The sequence below is a fragment of the Leptonychotes weddellii genome, chromosome 9 (assembly GCF_054177405.1).
Source record: "Leptonychotes weddellii isolate Sample4059 chromosome 9, ASM5417740v2, whole genome shotgun sequence".
NCBI lineage: Eukaryota > Metazoa > Chordata > Mammalia > Carnivora > Phocidae > Leptonychotes > Leptonychotes weddellii.
The window spans coordinates 12,286,174-12,310,580 of record NC_138377.1 but is presented as its reverse complement, the minus strand read 5'-3'; the positions used below and the strand labels follow the sequence as shown (position 1 = coordinate 12,310,580).

Sequence of the window (24,407 nt, the reverse complement as noted above, 5' to 3'; positions counted from 1 at the left end):
CACAATGAGAGAAGGAACACAATCGGGGGAGTGGGAGAGGGAGAAGCAGGCTTCCTGCTGAGCAGGGAGCCTGATGCAGGGCTCGAACCCAGGACCCTGGGATCATGACCTGAGTCAAAGGCAGATGCTTAATGACTGAGCCACCAAGGCGGCCCTATCTTTGACTTTTAAGTAGTTACTCCATTTATATTTCATATAATTGCTGATATGTTTGGGCTTAAACCTATTTTTTATTTGTTTTATCTACTATAGGTCCTTTTTCTCCATTTTCTACCTTCTTTTTAATTATCTGAGTATGTTTCATTATTCTAGTTCCCTTCTTTTAGCTTATTATTTCTATATTCCTTTACCATTCTTTTAAAGATTATCCAGAGTTTAAAACATGCATCCTTGACTTATTAATGGCTAATACAAATTAGTTTTTTTATCACTTCCTACACAATACGTGGATCATAGAATTTAACTTTCTTAATCTGTTCAGACTTAAGTTCTCCTTTGATCATATATTTTATTCACCATATATTTATAACAGGAATAATTACTATTATTTTGTAGAATGAATATTTATTTATATTTAGTTACTTATTATTTCTATTGTTCTTCATTCCTTTCTGCATCTCTGAGCTTTGATCTGAAATAATTTTCCTTCTGTCCAAAAGATGCCTTTTAGGGGCACCTGGGTGGCTCAGTCAGTTTGGGCATGTGACTCTTGATCTCAGCTCAGGTCTTGATCTCAGGATTCTGAGTTCAAGCCCCACACTGGGCACCACTCTGGGCATGGAGCCTACTTTAAAAAAAGTGGGGGGGATGACTTTTAGGATCTCCTGTAGTACAGATGGGCTCATGATAATTTTTTTTTAATACTTTTAGTTTTTCTTCATTTTGAGGAATCCTTTAGGTAGATATAGAATTCACAATTAACAACTGTTTTCTTTCAGCAGTTTGAAGATCTCATGCCATTTCTTTTTGAATTCTATTGTTTCATTGAACAGTTGGTTGTCAATATTATTGTTGCTCCTTTGAAAACAAGAGTTAACTATTCTTCCAGTCCTGACTGCTTTTCAGCATGTTTTTGCTTTGTTTTCTGGTTTGTTTGTTTTTGTTTTTTCATACTGAACCTGATTGCTATCTTAGGGCTTCTTAATTCTGCAGTTTTGTGTCACTTGTTAGTTTTGGAAAAATTTTAGCAATTTTTTCCAATTATTTCTTCTGCTCCATTTTCTCTGTCCTCTCCTACTGAAACTCCAATTACCTGTATATTAGGCCTTTCCACCATATATCGTATGTCTTTAAAAATCCTGTATTTACTTTCCATCATTTTGTCTCTCCAGGCTTTATTTTGGGTATTTTCTTCTGCTCTATATTTCAGTTCACTAATTCTCTCTTCAACTGCATCTACCCCATTGAACCCATCCATTTTCAACACATTTATTAAAGTACAATTTACATACCATAAAATATATCTATTGTAAATGTACACGCAATGGTTTCAGCATATTAATTCAGTTGTGCAACCATCACCAGCACTATAACACAGTCTTAGAGGACTTCCATCACCTCAAAAAGTTCATTGATTTATAAGTTATCTATTAAACTTCAGTAACTATATTTTTCAGTACCAGGTTCTTATTTATAATTTCCAGTTGTCTGGCAATTTTTTACATCTTATCTTTTAATTCTCTGAATATTTCAATCACAGTTATTTTATTTTATTTTTTAAGATTTTTTATTTATTTATTTGACAGAGAGAGACACAGCGAGAGAGGGAACACAAGCAGGGGAGTGGGAGAGGGAGAAGCAGGCTTCCCACAGAGCAGGGAGCCCGATGTGGGGCTCGATCCCAGGACCCCGGGATCATGACCTGAGCCAAAGGCAGACGCTTAATGACTGAGCCACCCAGGCGCCCCTTAATCACAGTTATTTTAGAGACCATCTCTGATTAATCCACTATCTGGATTTCTTTTAGCTATATCTTTTTTTCTTCTTCTTCTTCATCTTTATTTCTCGCTTTAAAGAACTTCAGTCATCTAGATTTATAGAATACATCTATAAATCTTTCTGTCTCATTTATATTTCTTTTTAAATACATCAACAATTCTGTACATTTCTCAGTGCTCATCAATATAAGTGTGGTCTTAATCCTCCTTATCTATTTCACCCATCCCCCCACCCATCTCCCCTCTGGCAACCACCAGTTTGTACTCTGTATTCAAGTCTGGGTTTTTTTTGTCTCTCTTTTTTTCTTTATTTGTTCATTTGTTTTGTTTCTTAAATTCCACATGTGAATGATAAGATGTGATATAGATATAAAATGGAATATTAATTGGCCATAAAAAAAAACAAGATCTTGCCAGTTGTAGCAATGTGGATGGGCCTACAGGGTATAATGTTAAGTGAAATAAGTCAGAGAAAGGTATATTTTATTTGTTGGTTTTCTAAATCATGTCTTGTCTTCTCATATGTCTAGTTATTTTTTACCAGGTGACAGATACAGTACATGAAAAACTCTAGTAAAAACATGAGGCTCTGGAAGATGTATCTTCCTCCAGAGAGGATTTTAACTTTTGTTTCTGGCAAGGAACTAAGCTAGGGACACTAATCTGAAAATATTTGATTTTTGGCTTCAGTCCCTGTGTGAGTTTTTCTATTTCTGGTTTATCTTGACTCAGGGTTCCAAATGAAAGCCCAGGTTGTTTACTAGGGCTTCTGCTCCTTGGCAAGACTTGAATACAGTTATAATGCCCCCAATCCCATGAGTCTGTTGAAAGCTCTGCTAAGTTTTTTAGTCTCTTGGCCACTAATTTTGGAAGTGACAACTGTCTCAAGAAAAAGATCCAAAAGCTGTGCTCATCTCTTAGGGCTTTCCTTTCCCTGAATCTTGGTTTTATCATTCCTCATTGCTTTGATGACTCTCCAAGGCTTCCAAACTGACTTTTTTTTTTTCCTTTTTAATTTTAAGCAGCTTTTCTCAGCAGATAAGCTGGTCGGAACAAATCTGATCTACTATTGCTAGATACACTGACTACCACTGTAAGTAAGGTGACCATAATTTATCATATAAGCCAGGGTGCCTTTGAAAATAAAAGGAATCATTAAACTGAGGCAGTACGCATAAACCAAAACTATTACAAACAAATCAGGATATATGGTCACCCCAATAATACTGCATGGAGGACTCTGCTTTAAAAATATAGATTAATTTAATGGGGTGCCTGGGTGGCTCAGTCAGTTAAGCGTTCGACTCTTGATTTTGGCTCAGGTCATGATCTCGAGGTCATGGGATCGAGCCCCATTTTGGGCTCTGTGCTCAGTGGGGAGTCTGCTTGAGGATTGTCTCTCTCCCACTCCCTCTCTCCCTCTTCTTCTCTCCCTCTCCCTCTGTCCCTCCCCTGCTCATGCTCTCTCTCTCTAAGGATAAATAAATCTTTAAATATATATATATACAAATTAATTTAAAAATCACATCAGCCATATAAAAAATATGGAAGCCTTGCCTCTTCCCTCTGTGACTGAATACTTACTATTAAGGCTAAAAAGGAGCCCTTGCTCTAAGTAGGAAGAGACCACTCAGTAGCTCACTGCATCAAAAGAGGGGGTTAGCTATCCTACTCAGTCTGCTAGGTCCTGGGCTGTATATCTCATTAACGTCTTTGGCTGAGACTCGGTACCTCCAAAAGAGGAGCTTTGGAAACCTTTCCAAACACAAGAAAAAAAATCTAAAATTCTCATTTACTAGAGGTTTAGAATTGGGAAGAAAATGGACACAATTTCAAGAAGAGCCCTGTGCACCCACCCATCTACACTTCATCAATTTTATTAAAAATGCTGTACTCTACTCTCACCTGCCATAAATTCTATGCCCTGTTCCACAAGTGGAACAACATAAGAAGTGAAGGACTTGCTTTGTTTGGCTACTGAAGGAACCACATTTACCTGCTGGGTCATCTTCTAAAGTGAACTCCTCTGGGTTCAAGAGCTATTCTCTGCCCAGTGCCAGAGCTAAGCCCGAGGAGTTGTTCAGGCAAATAAAACATGGTCCATACCTAATTATAGACTCACCATGTCTTGTATTTTGCAGCCTGACCCTTCCTGGAATTTTGAGGATGCTATTCAGGATACCATTTCCTATTCTCCATCTGCATATTTTAGATGACTTGATTCAAAACAATGTTTCGAATATAAACAGCCCAACATTTTTCCAAAACACAGGCTTTATTGGCATATAAAGTAATTTGCCACATGCATTGTGCTTGCATCTGAGCAGGTGGATAATAGATTAGTTAGAGTTACTAAGATGTCAGTGTATTTTCCCATCCACAGTGCGGTGCAGTAGAGAAAGAAAACTATGCAATGAAAAGAAAACAAATGAGGATTCCAACAGTTTAACTCAAGCCCATATGTCATTCTCATTTACTAAGACCAATAGCAACAGAAAATAAAAATAGAGAATTGAAAACATTGAGCCTAGCAACAAAGTAATAAGTTCAACTGAAGCAGAGAGTGATACTGAGGCCAATAACCCAGGGTCCAGTTCAGCTGAGATTATCTGTGGCCCTAGAGAATATTTAAGAGCTACACTCTGCTTGTTGCTTTGCTAACTACTTGCCTGGAAAAAGGCTGGCTTCCATAAGCAAGACCTAAAAGCAAAGGAAAAGAAGTGAAAAGTCCCTCCTAAAGGACTTGAGATCGTACCAAGCCTTTATCCTTCCCATCCTACAAATGAACTATAACCACCACTGTATCAATCACAAAATCAACCACAAAGGTCTTTCTCCACTCAAAGCAGTTTGTTTACATCCCCTCACCTGACTGGCTCTGGGGCAGGGTCTTATCTCTCGCCCCTATACCCAGCTGCTCCCCAGTCTCTAGCACCCTGCAGACCTCAACAAGTATTTCCAGAATGACGGTATGAATTTTCAGAACAACCCAGAGGGTGCCGAGAGGGCTGATGTCAAGACATTTCAGAAGAAACAACTGAGACAGATTAAAGTGATCCCCCCGTGGAAATGCCACTATGGTGTGCAGTGCCCCCTCCAATTGTCAGGGGTTTCAGGGTTTGTTTCTTCAAATTTTTATTTTGATAAATTTCAAGTCTAAGGCGAAAACGTGAAGGAGTAACATAATGAATAAGTTGCAGATCACAATGCTGCATCCCTAAAAGCGTTAGCAGTCATCTGCTTACAACAAGAACGTTCTCCTTTCATCTGAGGCTTAATTTCAGTAGAGCATGCTGTGTGTTCAAAACTACATGATAGGGGACATTTTCAAACGTTCAGCACATAATTCACACCCTCAAGGAAGTTATTATATAGTTGGGGGTTTAAACTGGATGAACATGAAATAATTCAGGATAATTAAATCCTAAACGTGGTGGCACTGATTCTAAGTGAAAAAGGAGCTCAGAGAAGTGAGGAAACAGGCTGGGCCAAAGTTTCAGAAAGGAAATGCATGACAGAGACAGACTGGCTGTTTATTACACCTGTTCTTCTTCCTCCTAGGCACACATCCAGACTACCTTTCCCAGCAACCCTCCTTGCAGACAGATGTGGCAATCCTACCAAGTATTCGCTAATAACTGGGAAAGGAAGTGGAATGTGCCACATCTAGGATGGCCAGTAAAAACCTGTCACTCCTGAGTTTCTCCGTTCTTTCCCCCTTTTGCCGGCGTGATCTAAGTAAGCACAATGACCTTGGGAGCCATTGGTTGAAAATGGCAGAGCCCCAGAATGAAAACTGCCTGGTTCCCTGGATCACCACCTGAATGAGAGCCATTCTCCATTCAGGACACCCACTTTGGATATATAAGGAATAAACTTTTATTGTTTTGATTCATTGCACTGTTGGTTTTATTGAAGCAGCTAGTATTACCTCAACTAATACAAGTTAGGGCTTAAAATAGGTGCAGAAGGAGGTCATATTTTGAAAATAATGATTGTGCTTTTTTTCTACTGCTTTATGCACACATGATCTTCACCCTAGTTGCCCAGGGGCATTCATATATCCAGGGACTATTGAAGAAGAAATACAGAGAAAGAAGGATGGGAGTTCTTTTTCTGGCACTATGACAAAAAAAGATACCTGTCCAATCCTTGAAACAACTAAAGATGCCGGACAAAATACTTCCTCAAAATAGTCTGAAATAGATGTATGAGCCAACAAGAAAATGGGGCATACTCAGAGCATAACACTTACATCAGCTTTCACCTTGAAGGCATTTAACAAACTGAGTGAACTTGAGCTTCTGTTTTTACAGTATAGCGCACAGGGGATGGCAAATAAACTTGGTAGCACTAACAAAGGCAGGACTCACCAAGGTACAAAGAAAGTATACTAGGAGGTGCTCTGCTATAGATAGGACTCCAAAAGGCTATCAGAATGCCTGTCTCCAAAATTCGTGTTGAGTAGAGGAGAGAGAGTCCTTACTGAAAATCTGTAATCACAAGAGAGCCTTCACATGAGTTTTGAATACGAACTGATTATGTGATTGATCTCCCAAAACTCAAGTTGAAAATTTTAAGTCCTTGCTTTGCAGATTGTTTATGATACCATGCACCTGGCAGAAACAAATGCAAAATCTAGAGAATTCACCTAAATACAAACCTCAAAGAATTCCTACCTATCAAGTCTCAAAAAAAATTAGGTCACAGTAAAATAAAACAAAACCCACAAACACACACATGCATAAGGAAACAAAGCATCATGAACAACTAGCAAAAACAAGAGATGGTAGAATTGAACCCACAAAGACTTCAACTTTTAAAATCATTAGACACACAATGTAAAATAAATGTTTAAATAATAGAAGGAAACAAGTATATAAGCTGCAAGCAAATCAGACAGATTGGATAGAGGAAACTGACAAATACTGAAAATATCTAGACTGTAGCACATAAAGATATTAGAGAGAAAGACAGAAAACATGAAAAAGAGGTTAAAACATAGAGAAGACAAAGAGCAAAAGTCTAATATATACTTAATCTGAAATCCAGAAGTAGAAGAGTACAGAGCAGGGACAATATTCTGAGAATCTTCCATAACTGATGAAACAATTCAATCCATAAATTCACAAAACCCCAAAAATCCCATATGAAATAAATACGTAAAAGAGAAATTCACATCTAGATACTTTATAATAAAATTGCAGAATACCAAAAACAAAATATCTAAGAGCAGCCATAAAGTACTATTGAATAAAGAATACCTTTCAATGACAAGTGACAATTAGATTTAGTATTGACTTCTCAGCAGAGGAAACCAGAAAACAACAGAACATCTTTAACATGTTGACAGAAAAATAACTAGAATTGTATACCTAGCAAACACAGATTTTATACCTAGCAAAACTATATTTTTAGAAAACAGAAAAAATAGAACTTTCCAACAAACAATAACTGAAATAGTTTTCCCTCAATTGATCCTCACTAAATGAAATCTAAGAAAAGAAGTGATCCAGTGGGGTAGGACTGGGGGCAGAGGAAGGAATTATAAACAAAGAAAGTAGTAAATATGTGGGTAAATCTGAACAAAAAGTTCTATTTTAAAATGATAACAGTAATGTCTAACATGTGAAGTTAAAAAAACATAAGATACACCTAAAACACTGAGCAAAAATGGGACCTAATTTGGGGAAGTGGGGGGCAGTGACTGGAGTTAAGTAACCTAAGATCCTTTCATTGTTTGGGAGGAAAGGAAAGATATGAATTAGTTTTAGACTTTGATAAGTATACATGCTAAAACTTCCAGAGAACCACTAAAAGAATAATAATAGTGTAAAACTTCTAAACTACTATAGAAAAATACATAAAATAAGAAAGGAAGGCTCATCAATTCAAAAGAAGGCAAGAAATGAAAGAAAAAGAAACACGGAAGAGGCAGGACAAATGGAAAGGATAAAATAACATGAAGGATAAATTGAAATATATCTGTAATTACAATAAATATAAACATTACATATTTCAGTTAAAAGGTATTTACAGACTGCCTAAAAACAATATCCACCTATAGGTCACATATAAAAGATACATCCAAAATACTAGGATACAAAGAGTTTAAAAAAACAAAGGATGGAAAGACAAGTAGCAAAAGTTAATAAAGAGGAAGCTGAGGGGTGCCTGGATGGCTCAGATGGTTGGGTGTCTGCCTTCGGCTCGGGTCATGGTCCCAGGGTCCCAGGATCAAGCCCCACGTCGGGCTCCTGGCTCAGCGGGGAGTCTGCTTCTCCCTCTCCCTCTGCCTCTCCCCCTGCTCATGCTCTCTCTCTCTGTGTACCTCTCTGTCTCAAATGAATAAATAAAATCTTAAAAAAAAAAAAAGAGGAAGCTGGTATGTCCCATGGTTGTCTAGTGTTGTTGCATGAACATCAGACAAAATATACTTAAGGACAAAAAACAGCATGAGTGTTAAAGTGCATTCCTTCATAATAATAAAAGATTCAATTCTCCAAGATGACAGAAGAATTCTAAATATATACATCAAATAATGTAACTTCAAAATATATCAAGAAAAGTGATAAACTATTATTCTCAGTGAGAAATTTTAATACACTTCTCTCAATTAAAAATAGATCAGCAAAGTATCAATAAAAATAGTAAAGATTTAAAGACTAGGTTAACAAGCTTGACTTAATGTTCCATAATTGACATCATAAGACTGTGTTATATGACAAAAATGCAATTGTTAGAAATCAATAATGAAGAAATAACTTGAAAGATACAAAACACTTTTAAATAATCCATAGAACAAAGAAAAAGTTATAATAAATTTAAAAGTTAATTAGAACTGAACAACAGTGAAAATGTTACATACTATAACTCCTGAGATAGCACTAACTCAGTACTTAGAAGGTCATTTATAGCTTGTATTTTGGTATTAGAAAAGAAAACTTCAGGGGCACCTGACTGGCTCAGTTGGAAGAAGTTGTAACTCTTGATCTCAGGGTTGTGAGTTCAAGCCCCATGTTGGGTGTAGAGATTACCTTAAAATAAAATCTTAAAAGAAAAAATAGAAAACTTCAAAAACTGCCATCTCAGGAAGTTAAAAAATAAAATAATAAACACAAAAGAGTAAAAACAATAAAGATACAGCGGAAAATAAACAAAGAGATACTACAGAGATCTAAGAAACTAAGTTTTTTGGAAAACACTAGATGAAAGGCAAATAGGAACTTCACAAAATGAAGAAACATACATGATCAATAAACTTATGAAAAGATACTCAAACTTATTAATAACCAAAATAATTTAAATAACAATGAGATTATTTCACACTTATACTGGCAAAACTTTTAAAGTCTGACAATATTAAATGTCTTGAGAACATGAAACAACAGAAAAATATATTCACTACTGGTGGGAATGTAAATTGGCCCATGCACTTTTGAAACCAATTTGCATTAAGATGCTTATACCTTATGAACAGAAATTCCATATCTAGACAATTACCACGATGCAGAGGCTTTCCATTTTTTTGTTCCCATTTATAAGAAACATATTTTAAACCATGAGACAGTACACACACACACCCCTATAATGTTTCCGTTTATATGAAAGCAGGCAAAACTAAACTATATGTAGTTTTGGGCTAAAAAAAAAAGTATGGGATAAAACTATAAGGAAAAACAAGGACACAAACCAGACAGAAACCCCACACATCTACTCGCATCCCAGAAGCTAGAGTTTTGCCATTCTTAGCAAAAGACCAAAAAGGGGGGGCAATCTTCGAAATGTGATTGTTAGCTAAAACTTGCACAGAATGTACACAGGTGGGAAAATAGTAGACTGTGCCACAGGCAGAAATTCCACAACCTTGAAAGTCAGGCTTTGTCCTGGGACAGGATTTTCCACCATTTACCAGGAATCTGGAAGACCCAACTCAAAGAATCTACCGGAAGACAGTGGAAGATGCTACTTTTACCCATCAGGGACAGGGAAGTCCCTAATCTCCCTACCTTGATGGTGCAAGGAAGTGGTGGTGAAGGGGAAGCTAAAGAAGAATCCACCCCTTTCTGGGTCCAGATAATTATAGGAAAGAAATAGGAGAGAAGAAAAGAGGATAGTTGGGTATTTCTTGCTTGGCCTGACCTACTCCTGGGTGATTCTGCCTCCTGACTGGAGGAAATACACTGGGTGTAGAGGGATGTCCTTGTGCCCATATTCCTGCACCATGTGGAGCCCTGAGAAGAGATGGCCTGCACCAGTGTGGGGCACAGCTTCATCAGCCCAGTGCGACAGCATGCTCAAGCAGAGGGAGAAGTGAGTCGAGGTGTTGGGGTGGGAGGAGGAGGAGGAGGAGGAGGAGGCTGAGCTAAGAACCATGCACTTGCCTTGAGTTGGCTATGGCCAGAGGAGGGGATCCCTTGCCAAGACCACCAGACCAGAAGGCTGATGGAGGATGTGGCTAAAACTCAGAGTTTGCTGCTCATGGGAGCTGAGGTGAGACTAAGTCAGCAGGGAGTGTCACAGTGAGGTTTTTTAAATTAAATAAAATAGAATAAAATAAAAGAGAATGGAGACCAGAGTGCATGGAGTGTAGCAAGAATAATACTATCTTCTGTATGGTCCATCCATGTATACAATGTCCATATGTGCTTACTAGGATCTTCTGACAATGTATCTATCTTTTTTTAAAAAAAAGATTTATTTTAGAGAGAGAGAGTGAGAGTGGTGGGGGAGGGGCAGAGGGACAGGGAGAGAGATTATCTCAAACAGACTCCCAGTTGAATGCAGAGCCCGATGTGGGGCTCGATCCCACAACCCTGAGATCATGACCTGAGCCGAAACCAAGAGTTGGACGCTTAACCGACTGAGCCACCCAAGCGCCCTGACAATGTATCTGTATCTTACTGTGGGTCTTTGAAAACCCCTGGGTTAGATTATGTGTAATAAGAGTCACAGGCTTCAACTGCTAGTATAACACAAGCAGCACCAGTGGGCAAGAGACCCAGTCCCCAAGAGCAGAGGTCACCCCACCTACGGAGCCTGAATCTGCTCGTCCTCGGGAAGAAATACAAGGGAGGAGCATGCTTGACACTCCTTCCCACACACACACCATCACAGGCAAAGGAGCGGGGACAACATGAGCGAATGGGCAGTATTCTCCCAGGAAGACTAAGAATTACTGTAAGGGACTGTTTGGATTATCTGACTGCACTAAGTTTTAAAATAGATAGGATCAAAAGTTATTATTCTTTTTCCTGATGATCAACGGGTGCGTGCTGGGGAAGAAGGTTCGCTGTAGGAAAAAAAGGAATAAATTGCATTTTCTCTATACACTGGAGCTGCAGGATGGGCGAAACTGGTGTCCTTCCAACATGTGAATGGAGGAAGAAGAAGGTTGTGGTCAGGGGATCATAGGAACTAGGAACAATATAAACAAAGGCAGCGGAGCTGAAAGGGGCAAGGCGAGTCCGGGGTCCAGTGCCAGAGGCATTCCCTGAGCCCTAATGGGTAAGGCCAGGTCACAGAAGGTCTTGCCGGACAGAGGAAGACAGACTTGGTAAGGGGAGCCACAGAAAGCCATCACAGGTTCTCAGTGGCTGAGGGACTAACACCAATAACAACACAACAATACAAATCACTACGGTAAGTTGCAACTATGTGCCAGGCTCTGTGCCAAGCGCTTCTCGGGGACTCTACGATTAACCTTCACAATAATCCGTTCAGGATTTCCACATTACTGAGTCTTCTTTCCATATCACCGGGTCTTAGGTCAAGGTCACACACAGCTCTACGTGGCAGAGGCACTTCCAGAGCGTTTTGGGGGGAGACAAGTCTTCAGGAGTACAGGGGAAGGAAAGGGAGCGGGAGGGACAGAGCCCCTTCGAGGTGACCTGCGGTGTCCCAGGCGCAAGGCTCCAGCACTCAAGATGAGGAGATGAATAGAAGGTGCATTTCCAAGAAAGCAGCAAGCAGCTCTGGTGATAAATGAGATACATGGATGGAAAGCAAGTAAGTGTCCAAGTGTTCCAACCTGGGAAACAGGATAATGCTGGTAACAGAGGAAAAACAACAACAAAATGAATGCCCTCGTTGAACATTTCTGCCCGAATGCTTAGACTCAGAACTGGCGCGACTTCTCCTGTTCCTGTTTGTTTGGACTAAAAACCACTCTCCCAGGGTCTTCATTCATTTTGAAGTTCAGAGGATTATTAAAAATGATTATTCTTCTAAAACGTCTACATCTCTGACCCCGTAGAAGGAGCTGAAGAGTAGAGTGGTGGTAGGAGCTACGGATGCCCTGGCCACTTCCCTTTCGGGCCTGACATCCTAGTGCACACCAGCCCAACCTCTCACTGCTGCTAAGGGCATGAACAAGTCCCCACGAATGTTCTCTGGCTGAAGCCTGTTCTGCCAGCTTGCAAGAAGCAGAGCTCTGGGCTTAGATGAGAAGCCAAAGGGACCCTGCTCCACTCGGTCTGTATCAACCCATATGGGGTTTGTATGACTTAGGGGTAGGGGAGCCCCAAGAAGGAGATACCAGACAGCCTGCTAATCTGACAAGGTAAGCCCCCTGTTTTTTATTCAGAAAATAAAGGAGATGTCATTGTATTTGAGTTTGTTGGGCAGCTCCTATGAATTACAAAAGTGAATGTTGTCTGGGAAATCCGTTTCTGCGGAGGCCACAACAGAAAGATGAAGTGCAATATTTGGCTAATTCAGGAAAGTCATATCCCTGTGGTAAGAGCCTTTTGTTTACCAAGTAGGTGAATGTGCTCAGAGGTAGATGAAGGAAAATTCAAAAGATGAAGAGGAATTAGCATAGTCTCTGACAAGGGAACTACAAAGTCCCTGGCAACCCTACTGGCCAGACGTGGGAACACAGAACATCCACGAGCAAACCCTGTTTCTTTTTTTTTTAAAGATTTTATTTATTTATTTGAGACAGAGAGCATGAGAGGGAGGAGGGTCAGAGGGAGAAGCAGACTCCCCGCCGAGCAGGGAGCCTGATGCGGGACTCGATCCTGGGACTCCAGGATCATGACCTGAGCCGAAGGCAGTTGCTTAACCAACTGAGCCACCCAGGCGCCCCTAAACCCTGTTTCTTGTCAAAGTTATATCAAATATTCCCTACCCCACCCTGTGATTTTTTTCCCAGGAGGAGATTCCATTTCGAGCATGGAAGGGGAAGTCATCAACCCTGGAACAGAAACAGTTGAACAGTTGTGAGGTAGCCAGTGGGGTGGAAAAAATGCCTGGAATTTGGGAGTCAGAACTGGCTGGTGACCAACGAGTATGTGGCCCTAGGAACACAGGGCCTCAGTTTCTTTATCTGTAAAATGGGACATTAATGCATATTTATCATTACTTAGTAGTAACAGTGGTAGCAGTATATGAATACTAGGTTATTATAAGAATCAATTAAAGTCATATAGGGGAGGCAGCTTTTAAAAAAAAAGATTTTATTTATTTATTTGAGAAAGAGAGAGGGAGAGAAAGAGCATGAGCAGGGGAAAGGGCAGAGGGAGAGGGAAAGGGAGGGAGAAGTAGACTCCTTGCTGAGCGCAGTGCCTGAGGCAGGGCTCCATCCAGGACACTGAGATCAAGACCTGAGCAGAAGTCAGATGCCCAACCCACTGAGTCACCCAGGCACCCTGGGGAGGCATCTTTTAAAGGAAAGCCTCTTACTAGTGTGATATGATTTTTCTGTTACCCAATACTGCTAAACTTACCGAGAGCAACTTATTTCTTTTTCAAGAGACCACTATAAATGCTAAATCTAGTCCCACGAAACAGTATGACTACCTTAATTTAGAGATCTGTATTAACTAGTCATTAAACAGTAATTGTTTTAAAGGCTGCAAAAATGTTAAGTTTACTGAATCAGAAAATATCAGGGTGTGAAGACATAACCTGAGATTATCTGAAATCTAACCTTGTATAATATACTTAAGTCCCCTCTTCAAGGAGAACTTGCTGTTATCCGAATCTTAAGAAAGGTACACAGCACACACTCTATGTAACATCTTAAGTCCTACACTAGCAATTTCTGCCAGGTCCCAGTAACTGGACTGAATCCTTGAGTTAAAAAAAAAAAAAAGTCCCCAAGAACATCGGAGTTTAAATGCTCACTCAAGAGGAATCATTGGTCTATTTTCATGAATATGCCTTGGGACAGTTCCATTGGATTTCTGCGTACACACTCATTCTTCTTTGAAATGCAGTGGGAGGAGGAATAAGATAGCTTTAAACAGCCTACACATGAAAAGCTTTCTTCCACACAATTCAACAAATAAAAGTTAACCACAATCATTTTCTCTCCATCCACCACCGCAGCCAACTATTTTGTGCTCATACTAGTTTCATCTTTGTAGAGGAAATATTTTCTTAAAAATAGAAAAAGTTCCCCGGGGCGCCGGACTGGCTCAGTGGGTAGAGTCTGCGATGCTTGATCTCAGGGGCGTGAGTTCAAGCCCCACTGTGAGTGTGGAGCCTACTTTAAAAGAAAAAAAAAGAAAGAAAGAAAAAGAAAAAGTTCCAGCACAAATTGTTGGAAGACCTGCAACTTCCCAGAACACTGATCATTCTAATTGCCATTTCCAACCCCATGCGGGTAACAGGGACTGCAAACCCCGTGGAAGTAATGGGAGAATGTAGAGAGGGGTCTGCCCTTCCTACTTCTACAAACAGCCCCACTGCACATCCTCCAGGAAACGATGCAGGGAGGATGGCTGTGGCCACAAGGAACACGACGCACTCCAGTCTGCCTGAAGGGTCCACCGATTTCTCCTCACCTCCATAACTGTGCACGCGTGAATCGAGTGGTCATGAAAATCCAGAGTGAAACCGAAGGGAATTTCTCTGTCCACCACCCCTAGAAATCTTAATACTCGTAGCCATGGGACGTGAGCGAGGAGAACTGAGCCCAACCCCAATGCTGCCATTTTAGTCAATCGCACAAGAGAGGAGATAATGCAAATATATTTGATGATATTCAAATATCATCTGTGTGTTATCATTTTACTCAACACGCAAAACATGACTGAGTCTGCCAAGCAGATTATATAGCTTGGCAAGCTTTCATTTCATGAACGACACTTAATATGAAATAATTTTCACTGACAAATAGAATAACAGTGATATAACAGATCCCGAGGTGGCAACAGAATAAATCCATGTATTCTGGAATAATCATAACTAAGTACTCTCAAATATGTCTATGCAATATTCCCATAGCTTATAGGGAAAGGAGGCCCTGGTTTGTAAGTAACCCCTAAAAACATCCTTTCCCTTCCCTTATTAGAGACTGGTCCAGGGCTTTGCCATATTTATGGCCAGCCGAATCATTTGCTATAGACACACTGGCTTATTAAAGTACATTGTAGTATGTGCCTTTTTCCTACTCACTCTGAGTACAAGCGCCTCTTAAATTATCAAGGCAAAAGTTCTCTCTTCAGATAAGAGGTTCTGGGGGCTCTGCAAGCCATCCTCTTGGGTCTTCTTTAGAGAATATTTTGGACACTTTAAAAGCAGTGATTTTCAGACTGTTACACAGAGGTAGCAGGGTTCTAGGGTGAGCCCCAGGCACAGCCCAGGGGAAGACATCAGGCTCTGGGCTCCTGGTTCTTGGTTTCCCCCAAGCAGCTCTGTTCCTATTCCGCTCATGGATTAAGGTCTTGCATAAGATTCCATTCGGTGCTAAATATAAAACAAAAATGATGTCTTCAAAAATGTGTGAAAACCATTGCAACAAATCATTCTCTCCCTCAGACACTCTTACCCATCCCCCCAGGGCTGTTTCCTTCAAATGCAGGTTTATGTACTTCTTTTCCTTTAAAGAAGCTCACCCTTGTTTTCTCTTCCAGAGTTTGAAACATACACAAATTAAAATAACTAAATGTGTTTATTGACAATATCCAAAAAGCAATCCAGAGTTTTACACAAGAAATCTCTTCAAGGTTAAGATCTGGTTTTCTCACATGGATTGTACACTGGATTTAGCACTGCCCCCCCATTTCTGATTCTCCCCCTACACCAATCTTTTGCCATCAGCAAAGTAGGCATATACCTGACATTCAGTCTTTATGAATTTTCTTTTGATAAGCAAAGAAAAGAATGAAGCTGCTTCTCTCCCTTTACCTCACCATGAAACTGGCATTTGGTTGGTATTCTGAATGATTAGAAATTTGGCACAGCTATCAAAAAAATGCCAGCTTCAGTGAGTATGTGTAGATCTGACAACTGAAAATGAATTAGAATATTATTGAACATCTTGTTCATTTGGATTGGTAAAATAAGTTGTACACAGTAAAATAATGACCAATTTTTCTAATCCCAAAGTCAAAAATAAATAAACAGAAATGCCAAAGATTTGGAGTCGCTTTAGAAATTCTGAGCAAACTATTTGACAGACAATGGAGAAGGAAGGCAGATTCTAGAAACCAACAAATCCCATTCATTTCCTTCAGTTTGTAAAAACAAGCAACTGACTTGCTTCCTGCCAATGACCATACTTACAGATAAGAAAGCTCCCTGCAGGAAATCCTTTGCTAAAAGAGAACCGTTGTGCCATTAAACACAACCTTTTTCACCAAACCCCAATCAGTTAAATATTTAACAACATGGGATCATGAAATATATATGCTGAATCAACACAGCAGGTGATTGTTATACCGCTGCATTTATTCTAAAGTCCATACTTCCTATGGCATAGGGGCAGGATGTTATATAAACATTAAAATACACTCAGGATTCTTTCCACTTTCTCTCTTCCCCCATGCAATTAGTTGATAAAAACAAGGAAAAATTGTCTTCTTTTTAAAAAGATCAAAGTGTTAAGTAATATTTAAAACTGACCAATTTCAATTAAGATAAAGCAAGACAATGCTATAAATCATGATTAGAAGGAAGATATTACTAAATGAATATCAAGAATTTAGAATTTAAAGACTACCACTGACAAGATTAGAGAAACCTAAGAAACACTTTGGCATTATATTTACAAGCTTCCATGTTGACCATCCAAGTCAAAATTGAGGAGAGGGCCTCCTCGGTTATTTTTCACTCAGCAAAGTGAAAAGGGGGAGGGTCTCCAAACTTTTCTCCCTTCTTCCCCCTCCTCACTGAAACCATTACCAAGATATCGGAAATAGTCACAACTCTGATTTTGAACTTAAAACTAAAAGCACTCTCCTCATCTACAAAAGAAGAGGAAACTTTTCTAAGTTAATCCAATATGAACTGCAGTTTTTGAAACAGTTTAGCTCTACTTAGTCAGAGCTTTCCTCTCCCTGCTCAGCTATTGAGAACACCCTCCCCTGTACTTTGCAAATCACCAGCCAGTCGATTTGCCTTAGTTCAGGGTTCCAAAATGCCAGTTCTTTGAATTCAATTGCTACAGTTCAACTTTGAACCCTCTCGCAAACATAGACTCTTCATTATACCTTCCCCAAGTGACTCTTCAGCCACGGGCAACACTCCAGTCTTTATGGCTCTAAAAAGAGCTTCGTTCTAACAGTAGGACCTACAAATCAGTTTGATTCCACAATGAAGTGCTCAAATACCTTCTTCGCTTTTCCTTGCACAACTCAGAGGTAGCCAACCGCTAAGTAAGCACGTGTGCTCATCCTCGCTTTAAGGTTTTTTTTTCCTCACATATGCTTAATAAAACACGGTTATGAAATCCAGGAGACTGCATTTTTGGTTGTTGTTGTAAAATGACCTTGATTTGACAGGCATGGTCTCGGGTTTCAGCAGATGCTGTGGGAAAGCTTACAGAAGCCAACATGTTCTCCAGGCATCTGTGATGACATGCAGGTTTTTTGTTTTTTTTTTTTAAGTGGTGGTTATGGTAGTGTATGTGTGTGTTGCGGGGGGGTTACTATTCTCGGTTTCCATGACAACCATGTCTCCACTCATAGGTTATTAGATACCATCCACTTCCTGTGTCTAAATTTTTAAGCCAATCAGAAAAGTGTTTATCCATTTAACAACTTCTGAGATAGTGCTTCTTGAATTGAAGTGCTTTAAGGCTCAAATAAAGATGTCCATGGGTCTTATATATATTTTTGTCTGATAGATACACAATGATTTACTAATTTCTGTTCTTATAAGGTGAAGAATGCCCCTTTTCTCGGACGTGAAATGCATTCTCCCAAACAGATGCCACAATTTCTTATCATAGTGTGCAAGTTGATTTTGATTGTTTGCTCTTCATTGCCTTTTTCTTTCACTGTTGCAGACTTAAATTTAGTGCATGAAACATGTCAATGCACAGGACACTTAAATGATCAAAGTAAAGATCCAGCTAGACATCCATCTGCTGCTGGTGCTGTTTAAATATTCGGGTCAAAAACCGCCTAGGAAAAATTATTCTAAGTTAAACAACTTTGCATCGTACAGCTCCTGAGGAGAAATCATGGAGAATGTATTGTAAAGTGATATGTCTATAAATGTAAGCTAGTAGCTGACGTCTGCAAAGAAATTTGTCACCAAAATGGCCTACTTTATCTGGTTAGAAACAACAACGAAAAATTAAACATAAAGGTTCTCTCACGAAAATTGCACCCGAAATTAAAAAGCAATCTTGCAGGAATCTGCGCACTGAGAAGGCTAATCTGAAAATTACAGCAGGATTTTAAAAGAAGGTTTGGGGTGGCTGTTTTCTTAAGTCTCAATCTAGCTGACCAATCAATGTGAGAGTTGAAGTGTTTTGTAGGCGTCTGTGCAGTCTTCCGCTCTGCACTCTGAGCTGCTCTCCCCTCTCAAGGCAGAGCTGGTGATCAATGAAAAACAGGGAACAAAAGGAATATAACAGGATGTCTTCCTTTGCTAAGGAAAATGATTCCCTTTTTCCTCAATGAGCCAGTAGCACCCAGCCTACGACAGCTCCACATGGGAGCTCCCAGCAGACCAGTCCACGGGCGGCACATTTTACATTTGCAATCATATGTCCCAACTGCTAGCAAATGTGTCACCTTAAGCACATCCTGTGACAGAGGGCTCCCCGAGCCCCATGGATTGAAACTCATAAATTAAGTAAATTAATAATCCCGCAATTAAAAGCTGCCGAGAAAGACTGCCTTGCCCTTCCCCAAATGTCATCCCAGGAGTATAAACAAAGCATGAAAAATAGTCTCTTCAGCCTCCCAGCCAGGAATCATGGTTTTTCTCCTCAAAGCAACGCTTCTCCGAAAAGAGAAATATTCTTGCTGCCCTCAAAGGAAACTCTCATCTGTAGATGTCATATTAGGATAACCAGTTACAGTGTTGGAAAAGAGGTTGAAACTGCCCACAGATTTGACACTGTTTATAATTGATAGGAAAACAGTTGCGACAGCAATGCTGTAAACTCTGCCCGAGCCAAACTCCACATTTAACACGTTAGTTCCTTGAAAATAAAAGTAACGCCTGGGGAGCCCACAGAAGTAAAGCCCTAGGAAGTAATTAACAGAATTACATCAATTATTTGATAATTTCTTAAATTATTCATTTGTCTTCTATTTTAAAAGAAAATTTTTTAAACGGCTATTCACAAATTCCTGAGAAACTTTTTTTTTTTTTTTAATGAACTTACTTTTGAGCCAAAACTAATGAAAATATTCAACTTGCTATCCCTGGATCTTTCCCATTTGGGCTGCACGCTATAAATCAATCTGAAACCAGGTGGAAATATGGGGGTGGACACCTTAAAAAAATCAAAGGGTGCCCCAAAATGCAGCAGCCAGAACAGTGAGGGCTTCTCGTGACAATGCTGAGCCAGAGCAGAAGCTCAGGAGGCAGGAAATGAGCCCCATTTTCGTTACCTTCGATCGCCGGCCCCCCCCCCCGCTGCTTCTCGCGGGCCGCATTGGGGGGCTGCGGCGGCGCTGGACTCGCCGGTGGCCCCGCCGCCGGGTCGCGCCGTCTCCCGGCCGAGCTGCAGCCGATCGCGGCCGGAACCCCGGCTCCAGCCCCGGCGCCCGCCCGGGGTCGGCGGCGCGGCTCCCACCCGGGTCCGGAGCCCCGCTGGGTCCTAGTGCGCGCCGCGCGCCCGCCGGCCCGCCCGCCCGCCCGCGGCCGGGTCTGCAGCCCGCACGTACGGCAGGCAGCTCGGGAGCATCGGGAGTCCCCTGCGAAACAGAAAAACCCGCCGGCCCCTTTCAAAACCGGACACCGTGTGTGCGGATGAACGGCGCTCGGTGTCAAATCCTGGCATAAGATGTTAAAAGAAACACGCTGGCTACAACTGAACTCACTGGAGGCGGATGTTAGTATCTGCAGCCCCAGTGTAAAGCTTAGGGCAGTAACTGGTTTCCGTACGTTTGCCTGGTGCACTTGAGATTCGGTACCTTCACAGATGGTAAGAGACAGTGTGGGGATCCATAAGACAGATTTCAAAAATATAAGGCAAAAAAAAAAAAAGATCGAAAATTGGTGTGTTTATAGCAGTATTTTACAGTCTTCCAATTTTTTGTTGTCTAACAGGTCCTCCTTTGCATTTCTCTTACTTTATCGTATGCTATTTTAAACAACAAAGGCCCATATGGCTAAACACGTAGTCATTTGATTTTCAAAAGACCTCAAAAATTGCATCAAAATATGCACTCATGTATCTCCTAAGAAATCAATGAGAAAGAATTAATGGTAGCATATGGTGTGCCTCATAGAGAAAACTTAATTACAAATTAAAACAAATGTGAAAATTTACAAATTCAGTAACTGAAAGTAAATTATCGTCCTAGATGTATACACAAATCAGCTTATGAACAATTAGGAAAATGTAAGTTCTAGGTTTCTCTTTTAACCGCAGAAAGGGTGTTACATGAACCTCTATAACAGATTCCCCTCATTGTCCCCAAAAGAGCTTTCAGCGACCTCTTAGCACGTTCATTTACTGCAGCCCACCTGGAAGGCGACATTTAAACTTGCAAGTGCTCATTTAAGAGGACAATTCTATTAGCCCTTAATTCAAAATAAAAGTGCTTTAGTTTGAAGGGCCTGTTTGAAAGGCTTCAGGACTGGGAGCTTGCTTTCAGTCATTGATATCACCAAGTTTTAAGGTCACAATTCTGTAAAACTGCTAAGAACCATGGTGCTGTGGTTTGACACCAAAAGGAAAATCAAATATGTGTTTTCTGAGTTCTATTTCTGGAGCAGAAAAAGTCCCTTTAAGAATTACTCGTGCCCACCTCCTTCCTTCCCAATTATAGCAAATATATGTAATGGAAGATTTTTAGTATTAATTAAACATCAAAGACACCTTTTCTGCTGCCTTATGTCCACGCAAAAAAATAGTTGTAATACGTTACACTTGTCGATCCTCAAAGTACTTGCCCGTACATCGCTCTCAGGTGATCTTTACCACACCTCTGTGATAAAACAAATTTTAATCCCCGATTTTCAAATGAGATAGTGGAAGTCCCGAAGGATAAAGCGACTTGTCCGAAATCACACAGCTGGTATGTGGAGGAGCTGGGGTCTCAACCTCAGTCCCCAACACTTCTTTCTTTTTTAAAGATTTATTTATTCATTTGAGAGAGCGAGAATGAGAGAGAGTACATGAGAGGGGGGAGGGTCAGAGGGAGAAGCAGACTCCCTGCCGAGCAGGGAGCCCGATGCGGGACTCGATCGCGGGACTCCAGGATCATGACGTGAGCTGAAGGCAGTCGCTTAACCAACTGAGCCACCCAGGCGCCCAGTCCCCAACACTTCTAACAACCTCTGCTTTCCCAAGTGCGCCACCTGCCCTCCCAATGATTTCCCCATTAAGCACTGCCCTAAAGGAGGTATCGGAAACCAAAATGCAAAGGTTTCTGCAGCCACCATTTCTTACCTGTATTAGAAGAGCAATTAACCAGAATGGAAACAAGAGGATAGTTGAAAATATTTTCGTCTCTGCTAAATGAGAATGCTGGCTGGTCAGATTTCTGTCCTGTGACTGTCCAGGGCACCCTGTCCAGGGCAGGCAGAAAACTGGAAAACTCTGGGGCTGAGAAATGCTCCCGTGACCTAGGCACCTTTGCTTCTTATCAGAGACTGAGATCCGCTTGGCACACAGAGGAGTGAGGTTCTCGCAAGTGGAACTTGGTTTTCTACGTGCAGTCTCAGCACGGACCGTCCTCGAAAAATCCTGGACCTCAGGTGTCTCAGAGACCAGGTGTCCTATTAGTGAGATGGAGGGCGTCCTGGCCCAGACCTGGTGACACCCGGGTGTGACTTCTCTACCCTCCTGCACGCATGGGAAAGCCACATTCAGTTCCGTTTGTGGCAGTCCACTGCCTCCTCCCCTCGGCTGCAAGGAAATGTAACTTCTCTGATGATGTGTCCCACCCACTTAAATACCAGCAGGTGAGGGCCGGGTGACATTTAGCTGAAAAGACAGAGACATTTTATTCTGAAAAATTATGCATTCCTTTCCTTGGGCAGCTCATGAGGACGAGGCTGGGCGTAGCAGCGTCGTTGGAAGATGCAGATGACCTTCTTGAGCAACAACTCGAAAGGATTAATGTAAAACTTACTTACTTACTTGATGAATTAATTGGATCCCTTCGTTGAAAACTGGTCTAATTAGTTTGTAGTCACACCGTCCACATGGCCTTCAAATGTTGCAAATGCGAGGCTCAGAGTAATCTTAGCAGCAATAGGAGGTTGTGAGAAGCTGAAAAGACATGCTGGTGCTGAGCAATTCCTCAAAGCTAGAGCATCCCAGAAGAGGTGCTGGTCCAAAGAAACTGTCATTCATTCATTCGTTCATTCACTCATTCATTCAATTGTGTATACCTCACACGTCGAAAACCTAATATGGTCAAGGTACTATTCTAGGCTCTGGGTATAAAAAATAATGCCCTCACGGCCCTCATCATCATATGGAGTCCAAGCTCAGACCAACATTGCTCAACAGAGGTGTAGTGCTATAGTAAAACTACATCTCAGGTGCTATGGGTTCAAAGGCCAGCTGTCCCAGTCATGGGCCACTTTGTCTTTAGAGCCATTCTCAGGGGCGCCCTCTGCTCTGTACGGCGAGGAGCAGATTTGCAGGCTGAGTTCACAGACCCCTGGGTCGGCTGGTTAACGGCGAGGTATGGTCAACAAGAGGTACTGAAAGAAGAGTGGAGGTTGGGAGGAAAGAAGATAAAGAATTGGGGCGCCTGGGGGGCTCAGTCAGTTAAGCATCTGATTCTTGGTTTCGACTCAGGTCATGATCTCAGGGTCAGCAGGGAGTCTGCTTCTCCCTCTCCCTCTGCTCCTTCCCCTCCCCTGCTCGTGCTCGGGCTCTCTCTCTCTCAAATAAATAAATAAAATCTTGAAAAAGAAGATAAAGAATTTCTTCACCTACTTCTTGCCTCTGACAGCATCTGCCACAGTGGCGGCAACTGGCTGAGGCTTCTGCCAGGTGACCCCAACTCCTGGCTTGGGTAACCCTGCCACATTCTGCTAACATCCCAGCTTAGGAATGTTAAGGGCTTTCTGCTGAAATGAGTCTTTGGGTAACTTCACCTTCCCCTGTTTCCATCTCAGAATGTTAATGGCTTTCTGCTGAAATGAATCTTTGGTAGCTTCACCTTCCCCTGTTTCCATCTCAGATCCTCTACCACCTGTGTGAGCAATCCCCTGCATTAAATTCCTTCTGTGCTTATCAGATTCCAATGGAAAGGCATCTTACCAAATACCTGAGCAGTACTTCCTCAAAGCAAGCAAGGTCATCAAAACCAGGATATGCTGAGAAACTATTACTCCAAAGAGGAGATTAGGAGACATGACAATTAAATGTATTGTGGTATGGGGCGCCTGCCTGGCTCAGTCTGCAGAGCATGTGACCCTTGATCTCGGGGTCGTGAGTTCAAGCCCCACATTGAGTATAGAGATGACTTAAAAATAAAATCTTTTTTAAAAAAGATTTGATTTGAGAGAGAATGAGCGAGAGAGAACGTGCGTGCGTGCGTGCACAAGAGGGGGAGGGGCAGAGGGAGAGCTAGAAGCAGACTCCCTGCTGAGCAGGAAGCGGGACACAGGGCTTGATCTCAGGACCCTGGGATCAAAAAATAAAATCTTAAACGTATCATGGTATGCCGCATGTATCCTGGGACAGAAAAACTAAGGAAATCTGCATTAAGTATGGACTTTACTTAGCAGTGATTTATCAATATTAGTGCATTAATGGTAACAAATGTACCATACATTAACATGTAAGGGGATGCCTGAGTGGCTCAGTCAATTAGGCATCCGCCTCTTGATTTTGGCTCAGGTCATGATCTCAGGGTCATGAGATCGAGCCCTGTATTGGGCTCCGCTCTGAGCATGGAGCTTGCTTGGGATTCTCTCTCTCCCTCTCCCTCACCCCACACCCCCTGCTTGCATGCATGCTCTCTCTCTCTAAAAATAAATAAATAAAGTAATTAATTAATTAAAACATTTAAAAACACATTAACATGTAAGATGCTAATAACAGGGCAAACTGGGAATGAGGTGTGTGGGAACTCTGTAGTAGCTTCT

General features: G+C 41.2%; 1 protein-coding gene across 4 annotated transcripts in view; it reads right to left on the bottom strand.

The window, feature by feature from the left end:
* Window positions 1-19,905, bottom strand: part of FOXN3 (forkhead box N3) — a 380,637-nt gene extending 360,732 nt beyond the window's left edge. For 3 of the 4 annotated variants that reach the window (XM_081830069.1, XM_081830068.1, XM_081830074.1), the window contains exon 1: window positions 19,739-19,905. The gene's annotated coding sequence lies outside the window, so the exon portion shown is untranslated. The remainder of the gene's footprint in view (window positions 1-19,738) is intronic. The other variant, XM_081830075.1, reaches the window with a different exon arrangement.
* Window positions 19,906-24,407: the final 4,502 nt, after the last annotated feature.